General features: G+C 46.7%; 1 long non-coding RNA gene across 1 annotated transcript; it reads left to right on the top strand.

Moving 5' to 3' along the window:
* The first annotated feature begins 758 nt into the window (after positions 1–758).
* On the top strand, positions 759–10,234 carry LOC122376414. Its single transcript, XR_006255628.1, has 3 exons — positions 759–993; positions 2,417–2,636; positions 8,340–10,234. It is a non-coding gene; the product is annotated as an uncharacterized LOC122376414 (long non-coding RNA).
* The last annotated feature ends 198 nt before the right edge of the window (positions 10,235–10,432 follow it).

The raw sequence follows: 10,432 nt of genomic DNA, 5'->3' as shown, positions 1-10,432 counted from the left end.
ACATTGCTTGCATCTGACTTATTCGAGCCTTTCTAGAGTTCCTGGCAACTGAAATTTACCAAGGTACCTATCTAAAATTGAAATAGGTACCTACCGTCCTACATACTTTTATCAGCGTAAGCCGTAACTACATAGAATGTGGGTTGTGAATTATGAGAAACTAGTGGATCAAAGAGTCTTTGATCAAGACAAAGACATACTCAATAATATCCCTACTGCTTTATTTCTTGTGCGCGCGTTACATATGCATAAAATTTTCTGTTTAAAAATGTACACGTATTTAACATAAAAATAGTGTGTCTACTGGTGCAGAATTTACTTTTAATTTGTAATCAAAATATTTATTGGCATAATAAAATTCTGTATTCATTTAGTTCTAGTTTTTTATTCTAGCCGTCAATGATTCATTTTGTAGAAAAAGCCAAGGATAAAAGTCATTTAATTTAAGTAATTTCCATGAGCTACCACATTTTTTATTTAGTAGTCATATGCTACCATTTTCTTGTCGCAGCTGCGCATGTTTTGCAAGCAATAAATAGAGAGGAAAGGAACTCGGCATTGCAAAGACTCTGAGCTTCTGATGGTAATTTTATTTATTTAAAGCAAGATAGCGCATGAGAGATGGTAACTATTCATGAAAATAGTATTTCAGAATATTTTAATTTATTAAAAGGAAGAAAGTTAAAGATTTGAAGCCTAGCTGACAAGAACATTATGCCAACTCACACTATTCCAGCAACTCTTTAATTTTGAGAGTTGTCACCTCTAGTGCCTGGAGGCAGTCAGCTGCTGTGAGCTGAATGCTGATTGGCTATGCGGCAGACTGTCGCCGCTGTTGCTGCCGCTGGTGGTGCCCATGTCCGCGCTCCCGTGCAAAAAATAAGAAATTTACCGTGATACCCTATAGTTTCTGTCGTGATTGATTCGTGATTTTAACGGCTGACATATCTTGATATCGGATCATCTACGGAAGTTTTCTTCAGGATTACTTTGGTGGGTATTTTTAGTCGTATTCCCCCCTGTGCGTTTCCTTTGTTTGGAGGTCGCAAAAATCGATAACATGCTTTAGGCACGGACTGCGTGGGCTTGTACCGTTTTTCATGCTTTCCCTATGATTTTTACAAGTTACTCAGATTAGGTGCAAAATTTTGGGCATAAGGGCAGAAATTTAGGCTGCCATTTTGTGCTCAATTCTGGTGGTTGGATCAGGATGGGCAAAAAGACTGATCTTTATAGGGTAGAACAAATGAAAACATTCATTTGATAAATTTCAGCATTTTTTGCCATATTCATCACATGCTTAATTGAATTTTTGACAACTCATCGGCTGTCAAAGGGTGGAAATATAGCTTGGACCTGATTCCGCCATGGTTCCGTCATTACAAATGGAAACTATTACCTACCTGGTCTGAACGCTGAAGCTAGTAGAAGGTGGATGAAATATTTTAAGGAAGCAGATATACTTAAATGCAACATAATTTCAATTAACCATTTGACAGGAGGGCCCTTGTAAAGACCATATTTTATGAGTCACTGGCTATAAGTAAGTTGGTAGTCAAGTTACAGCATTGTGTTTTGTACAACATTGTGTTTTGTAAAAGGATTTTATTTGATAAGTGCTTATAAGTCCAGTAATGACTGCTTTTTTATTGTTAAGATGTTGCTTCTTACCAAGTACCAAACATCTACATAGGTACCTTTCAGTGATCAGTACCTAATACCTATATGAAAAGGCACTATGGTCTGGAGGTCCATATGTCCGTATGTCCCAATGGGACTGTTTTTAACTCAGGCCTTGTCATTGCTGAGATATTGGTTACATTTTTTTTAATCAAATAAAAATGTAACCATGCAATCTTGCAATGCAAGTAGAGGAGTTTAACTGATTCTTAGGTGGCTAAATGTGAAAAGGCTAAATGTGCTGGCTAAATGGAATTACTAAATGTGAAAAAAACTCAGTTGGCTGGCTAGAAGTTTTGACATTTTACAAGCGTCTACATTTTTTGAGGATTCATCAGTCTACGCCTAGCCATACTCAATGTCAGATATAAGCCTTAGCACCATCTCAAGCAACTAGCAAGAGTAAGCTCTGAGTAATTTTGGGGAAATTTTGCTATCAAAAATATTTTTGGAAAGCCTTACCAACCATTAACTTGTCATGGCTACCAGGCATGCAATGTAGTTGCAGATTGACTTACATATCAGTAGCTACTGAATAAAATACTTATTATGAATTCAGAGCCCTACTACATCCTTTCTGCTGCACTTCTTCTTGGTAGTATCCCTAGGCTCATTTGCCCACCCATGTATCAAAATGCAAGTCTTAGTCACACACCTGGAATAATCAGCATTGTGAGAGGTTGTTCTTTGTATTGTTTTTGCATTCTGCCTCACATTCATCTGTCCTTTGTTTCAGTGTGGATCATCCTCCCTGTGAGCGCGCTCTGGCCAGCACCAGTGGTGACCCTCCATCCAGTGGTGACCCTCTGACTGGTGACCGACCGCTGGTGACCCGCAGTGTCAGTGTCAGTGTCAGTGTGTTAGTGGTGAGTGCTGGCGCGTCGCCCCATGCTCGAATGGGAAGGCAACAATGGAAACGGAGACGGAGACAACCTGTCCTTCGAGGACTCGGACAGGTGAGATAGAGAGAGGATGGGAGGAGGGAAGAGGATTGAGGAAGGGAGGGATGGGGAGCGAATATGTAAGATAGAGCACAGGGTACAGAGATGACTGGAATGACTTATCATCGCGCAAACAGGTGACTCCGAACTACTTCTTGCATATACTTTGTTTTGCTATTTTTGTCTGTGCACAAGACGTAGGTATTTCATGTTTTTAATTTGTAGGTGTCTGTCAGTGTATTCCCATATGCATTCTGCATCCGTCTTGCTGGCCTTTTATGAACTGTCCTCGCCTGTCGCTTGGACTTCGGGCGAATATACGACGTTGAAGATAAAGAAGATGAAACATGACATTGAAGAGCTAAAATCTGTCGTATCACGCTGAAGGAACGTGTTACGTCATACATTTGTACGTTTTTATGGAACATGTCTGCGATTACCGATAAATTAGCTGCTGATCTTTCATCTACCTCATGTCATCTTTCATTTCCGTTTTTGCGTCATTGCTGTCGTCTTCCGGCCCTAGTCCTTCCGTTCTTTGGCGGGAATTCACATCTAACTCCCCAACGCTTGGGAACAGAAGTATGTGTCTGGCCTTCTGGGAATGCTGTCGGGTTCATTGTGCCGAGAGAAGTCAGGATATCTGGCCATCCCCAAAACACTGCATTAATTGCAGGGTGCATGACGGCAATTAATGACATGAGCTGCTGTCGGACTTTTTATGGATATTACTACCGTGAGTCGGCGCAGTGAGGAGCTAAAATGACCCGTAATTGACGGCCATTTGTGGCTTATATCCGCGCCATTTTCCGTATTTCATTGTTTCATGGGTCGTTGGTGCGAACCTGTTTTGAAGCTTTTTTTTTCCTCTCACGTTTATTGATCGGAACACCCATCCATCAGCACACATCAACCCAGCAGCACGGTAGCAGCTCACACTCGAGCATGCTACACACATTCTAAACATCACCAGGCACTCTCCCATAGCAGACATCTGTCACCCCCGTGATCCGTCAATAAATTTAGCGTCCGGCGCACCGCTCGCTGCCTGTCGCCAGTGTGTTTACTACCTATTCACGAGCCAGGCGGCGCCACGACGCCCCACGACGGCGGCCCCCGGCCCGGCGGACCGGCAGAGGACGGCGAGGGCGGCAACGTGGAGACCTTGGAAATTGTCTCGTGAGATAAATCGCGCGACAACCGCCAACGCCGTACAGCGGCCGACGCGCTCGCTAGCTTGATTGAAGGAAGGAGAATATCAGGGTTTGGGATACTATGAGGGGGTGCCAATGTGTATTGTGTTTGTTTTGAAGCTGGTCATAACTTCTGAGATGCTTTTGGATGTTTGAGTACGAGTATGTTGGCTGAACAGAACATTATTTGCACTGCATTCTACCTTTGCACTACTCTCATCGTGCTTCTATCCTATCCTTATGTCTTCTATTAGCATCAGCCGCTAATATTCTCATTTCGTTGGGTCGGAATTCCACCTCCCGCCGGTCTTTTGACCTGCCCGACTCTCTCCCGCCGTGTCTCTGTCTCTGTCTCTCCATCTCTGTCTTTGTCTACATAATTTTCACTCCATTCGCCCCTGTCTGGTTGCATTGTCCTTACCTATCCTCTACCTACACTCTCCCTAAGCGCTATCTGTGCGTCTGCCCGTACATCTACTGTGGCGTTAGCGCCTCAGTCCGCCGTCCGGCCGGCGTCGGCCTTGGAGGCCTTGGCCCCGTTACGATGTCGCTGGGGTACCTCCACCTGGTCTGGCAGCACGGCAGGTCCGTGTCGCCTGATCGGCTGGAGAGTTTGGAGTTTAGATGTATGGAGAGTTGTGAGGGTTTGATGAGGTTGAGAGTGAGTTAGAGTGAGAGGGTAGGTGTCTGTGGCAGGTCGGTTAGGGGGTTTGGAGTTGGAGCTGGTTGGAGAGTGAATGAAAGTGAGAGGATATGTGTCGTGTAGTGACTCAAGAGTGAAATATCCGTGTCTACTAGTCCATATGATAGGAGTAAGCGGTGGTGTTGTGTTTGGCTTAGATTCATGACTTTATTCTTATTCGGGCTAATATGACTATGCAAGTATCGTCTGGGTTTGAATAATGCAGTTTTGCATCTTGAACCTTCATTCATAGGGACACATGGCGCTGTTTGTTTAGGATATGTCAGCAGGTCACATCAGTCTAGGATTGTGTATAACGATGAGTCCATCAGCTTTAGTCGATGAAGAAAGTGTTCTCGTACATAAATCACACATTGGTCAATAGAACGCCTACCCTAGTTGCGTAACTCGTCACCCTCGGTGCCGTACATTTGTCGATTCAGCTGTGTGGCGCTGGCCCGTCCGGAGGAGTTTGACACTGCCATTGCCAAACAGTGTGACACAGGACCGGCGGTGACACCTGTCTCCAAAGCGCCGGCTACCCTGTTGGGTAACCCAGACATCTGGAGATGAAAAATTCAGCACCGACTGTGGTGCGGGGTCCGTGGGGTATTTGCAGACGTGTTGTAGGGGAGAGTGGGGAAAGATGCCCAGGGTTTTGCTATGTCATATATTATTCGAAAATGACGATGGGAAAGCAAAAACTTGGAGTTTCAACGGAAGCCGACATCATTTTTCTCCAAAAATATCACACTCTCGTGCCTGAAATATTATAACTTTTTTTGCTATTAAGCATTTTCCTGAAGAAGTGAAAGGGGGCATCTTACCCCACAGGGTGGGAAAGACGCCCCCTGACGTTGGGAAAGATGCCCCCTGCACTATAAGTGACATAAATGGGCACGTGAATCGCCTGAACGAATCACTAGTCCCTTCGAGCCTGCAGTAGACACCAAACGTCATCATAAGGGCCCTCAAAAGTAGTCGTAGGGGGCTTCAGAGGTCATCGTTAGGGCCATCATAGTCCAGCGCGGCCAAACAAGCCTCCGTGGTGGCGTTCGGAGACCAAGTGTGGGGCTCTTATAGGTCTTCATGATGCTTGAGGGCCCTCGAGCCCATCGTGGGGACCTCCGGTGCCAGCGCGGCCCGTGGGGCCAACGTGGGAGCCCTCAAAGGATGCCGTGAGGGGCCCTGGAGCCAATAATGGGGCCCACAGAGGCCGTCGTGAGGGCTCTCAGAGTCAGCTGCCGCCCAAAAAGTCGCTATGTGGGCCGAGAGACCGGCATGGGGAGCACCCGACCGTACTGGACTCTCAATAGTCCCAGCTCGGCTTTTGTCTCTTATCACAAGTATGTAATAAATGATTTGACGGGCTGTTTGAAGGACAGCCTACGGATTTAGGGGGGCGTCTTTCCCCATCAGGACAGGGGGCATCTTACCCCAAGGTACCGAAGTAACATTAAATCAGTACAATTTGTTAGCCATAAAACTACACCCTGAAACAAACTGTTTGGGACACAGTACTTGCATGCTAATGAATCACGACTATAGCAAGGGACGCAAAAATTATTTACCTTTTTTGATATTTACAATGTTCTGACACCAACATATTTTTTGAAAGCAGCAAATAAAAAACATGCAATCATCAGCCAGCCGTTGCCCAACTGAGCTTCACAATTTTTTTTTGTGCAGATAACAAGGCAGGCTTCCGCTTTACGCTAAGAACATTAATTTCCAGGTCCGATTCTTTGTTTCGCCGCTAGAGGGGGTGGGGCGTCTTTCCCACCCTGGGCATCTTACCCCACTCTCCCCTACCTTTAGTCAATAGTCATACTTCATGTGATGGATTGCTAGGTTATGCGCTTGCATCGTCGGTTGACCGTAGAAATGCCATATTACGTGCCAATATTTTTGATAGCGCAGGAATTACAATAGGATTTATTTGACTATATAGCTAGTAGCTACATAGTAGTCAAGCACTTGTCTCGATACGATGAGTTCGTGTGGATTAGCCATATCATTTGGCACGCGTCACTGACATTATCAGTGGCTGAGGTCTTGAAACGCTGCCTGATATCACATACAGTAAGCATACACTCGGCTGCTATGAGTGTGTTGTAGGTCACACAGTAACATTGTCTGCCGTGCTGTCTACACCAGGCTGTCTGGCATAATGTCTTACATGATGTCTGTCGCTTTGTCTGCGTCGTGTCTGACATGTCTGAAACGGCGTATGCTCTAGTACCTAATCTTGGTAGGTATGTCCTATATCCTTCATGCTGTCTGTCAATGTGCGTGTCACGCTGTCACGTTGTGTGATGTAATGTTGGACACATCGTCTGACACGTCAAATTCCGCAGCGGCTAGCATTCTTTTGATCCTCATGAACCATGCCGCTAATCCTTCTGCAAGCAGTGATTGTGATAGTTACACGCATGTATCTGAAGCTTGCGTACTTGCCTATCTAAGGCCCAGTTGCTAGCGTTAAACTCGCCTGACCTTGACCCTGACCTTGACCTGTGTGAGTTGACCCAGCCCCAGCACTCGTTGACCCGAGCAGCTGGGGTTAGGGAGGGGGAGGTGGGTACTAAACCGACCGGTTTTTACCAATCGGACGGGTTTTGGCAGCGGGGTCTGTTGCGGCAACAGTGTGTCCCTACTCCTAGGGTGCTCAGAGGCCGCGAAATGGGGTGGATAGACTCCAGAGTCAGGGGTCTATCCGATAGACTCCAGAGATAGGCTCCACTTCGTAGCCATAAAATGTTAGATGTTGAGCCCTGTATGGCTGCGGGGCCGAGAGTACGATCTGGTTATATGTTGGCTCATCTGGTTTAGTGGTGTATGTCCCAGCTGACTTTGCATTGGTATTTAGTCGTGGTTGCTGACTCCTAGACTCTAAGTTGGTGCAGTCCAGGCGCCTTTAAAATCTTGCTTCATCATCGTCGAAATAGTAGGTAGGTAGCTAAAGTTCAGGTGTTGTTCGGCGCTTGGTTTACAGTAAGGTAGAATGAGGTTTCACTGTTCGATTAATGAGAGTTGTGACGCTGCATACAACGCTCGGCACCTGGAGCGCGATTTGTGGTCACGCACGGTACCTAATGTTTGCTTTAACACCACATGGTAGGAATCGGAGCCCTTGATGGCGAATTAATGCTCGAACTCGTAAAATGTTCACCTCTGAGAGTGTTGCGAAGTTTCAAACAGTGTGACGGAATTCCGTATAATGTCCGCGAATGCTTTCATGCACAGCTGAATTATGGATTCATCTTGATTGAGTGTCGTGTGGAACCCGTATGACGTCATCGCTCTACTGAGGCTTTTGAAGAGGGTCTTCGGCTGTGTGCTAGTTGGGAAATGATGCTGGCCTTCCCAACTGTACTTTGGGGCCTTAAACTTCTCCTAAGAGTGACGCTGAATGAGGCATTGCTTTGGTTGCTCATTCGCTGGCTAAAGTTATCCCTCTTTGTGCCTTTGCGGTGAATGGCGTTTGATCAAACCCATTACATAAGCACCGACCGTTGACCCGTGACCTCCTCTGGCTAACGAGGGGACATCATGGGCGGAGCCCATTTAAACCTAACGTATGTCGATCTTCGTCGCAATTAGGGGACGTGTTTTAAGAAGTGGGAGTTACCATCACTATCTGCCGTCCTCAGAATCTGAAATCTGGAGGACTTATGCTTGTCGTCTCCACGTTCCGAACCTCTGGCCTGTTACCTGACCTGAGCTGACCTCTCCCTAGGTTTGAGGACAATTTGTGCTCGTGGGTCTCGGAGCAGGAGTCGGTCTGCACCAACTGACCCGCTGTGACCTGGCCTGTGACCTGACCTGACCCCTCCCTGGCAGGTTTGAGGAGGACAGTCTGTGCTCGTGGGTCTCGGAGCAGGAGTCGGTCTGCACCAACTGGCGCGGCTGGAAGAGACCGACTGTGAGCCGACTGCCGCCGCCGCCCTCCGCATTCTACTCCAGCAAAGACGAAGGTCAGTCCCCTCAGATTGGAAGAGAGAGGTTGATAGGGATGGGGAAAGGAAAAGAACGGCGGAGCGAGATGGATGGTCGAACATGAGCAAGCGGATTAATGAAATAGTGAAGGAATATAAAGGTGAATGTTATTTAGAGGAGTGAAGGGGAATATCTGGGCGAATAGGGGTAAACAAGCGGCTGCGCCACTTGCTTCGCGGCGTAGCCAGAAAATGCGGCAGCAGCCGATTTGCTTTCGAATGGTGTATGAATTAAATTGATCGGTCGTCTGGAAGCAGAGATATGGACGGAAACGTGCCGAGGAAATTTTTGAACATAAAAAGTATTCTGAGGGCTTAGCTGGATGAAATTTGGGTCATACAGGGTCACGTCAGGTCAAGTTGGTCATCCCTGGTCACTTTCGGTCAGGCCAGGTCGGATAGGTCACCACGTCACATTGGATCGGCCTGTACCACACTTCTACTACTTCTACCCATACAACTACTCCTACCACTACCCCTACCACTACCCCTACACCTACCACTACCCCTACTACTACCCCTACCACTACTACTACCCCTACCCCTAAACCTACCCCTACCCCATACCAATACATCTACCACTACCCCTACCACTACCCCTACTCCTACCCCTACCACTACCCCTACCCCTACCACTACCCCTACCACTACCACTACCACTACCCCTACTACTGCCCCTACCACTAACCCTACCACTACCACTATCCCTACCACTACCCCTACCCAGGGTTACTTTTAAAGGGGGGGAAAGGGGGAATTTCCCCCCTTCGAAAATTCCGCTCCCCCTTTCAAATTGTGCGTGAACGGCTGGGGAGGGAAGGGGGAATTTCCCCCTTTCAAATTTATTTTTGAGCCCATTTTCAATCAATTCGCTACTCAGATTCTCTAATCATCGTTGATCAGACTCTAGTCATCAATCAACGTTGCTGGCGCTTAGATAATTTTCAATTTGAGGCACCATCCAACCATTTTACGTTCAGTGCAGCGGGAACTCCAGATTTGACCCGATACCGATCGGATGGTCGGTGGGACCGTCTCTTGTCTTGTCTCTTTCGTCTCTTCGCAATCATTGACATATCGCTACAGGCGACGGCGTAGAAACCGGCGGGGGACGGGGGTCATGACCTCTCCGAACCAAGGGTCTTCCTTCGAACCAGGATCCTTCAATCGGTCTTGGCCTAGCAAAAAAAAGTCACGTGTTAACCTCTCTCTATTAAGAAAGGCGCTACTTGATGTTTGGCCTGGGTAATAGGTTGATACTACTGATTGACATTTGCAAGCGCGCAGTCAAGTTGGGACCTCCCCCGCCCCTTACCGCCAAGGTAGATACCTACGTATATTTTTTTATCTTTTTTTTTGGCAACCTAACAATATAAAGTGGCCAGAATCCGGGGAGAGAGTAGGATTTGGGGTAGGTAAAGTTCTGCAGGCGCCATCCTAACAAAAACCTAATGGCATTGGGCCCCCCTTTCAGATGCCCCTGGATCCGCCCTTGCCCCGAACTTTATTCCCCATCTCGACTTTTCCTGTAAAAGTAACCCTGCCCCTACCCCTACTACTACCACTACTCCTACCCCTACTACTACCATTGCTCCTACCACTATCACTACCACTACACCCACTACTTCCCCTACCACTATTACCATCACTACTACTGGGTCATGTGAGGTCACAGATTAATTGAATCCAATAAGTAGGAACTAAAAAAAAAAAACAGATAAATAATACACTAAAACAGTATTAACCCGGCTCCTAATCTTGTCATTCCATTATTCCAGGGGCGCGGGAACTACTTTCCGACTGGGGGGCACACCATAATAGAGATTAACCTAGGGTACCCCCAAATCTAGTTTTCTCACCGGTTTTAGGCCACTTATTTTTCACCCCTCGGCTTTTTCAACATAAAAAGAAAACATTTGCAAAAAAAGTGTGGTATTC

The sequence above is a fragment of the Amphibalanus amphitrite genome, unplaced genomic scaffold (assembly GCF_019059575.1).
Source record: "Amphibalanus amphitrite isolate SeventyFive unplaced genomic scaffold, NRLGWU_Aamphi_draft 002128F_arrow, whole genome shotgun sequence".
Lineage (NCBI taxonomy): Eukaryota > Metazoa > Arthropoda > Thecostraca > Balanomorpha > Balanidae > Amphibalanus > Amphibalanus amphitrite.
This window is presented reverse-complemented; position numbering and strand designations above follow the sequence as displayed.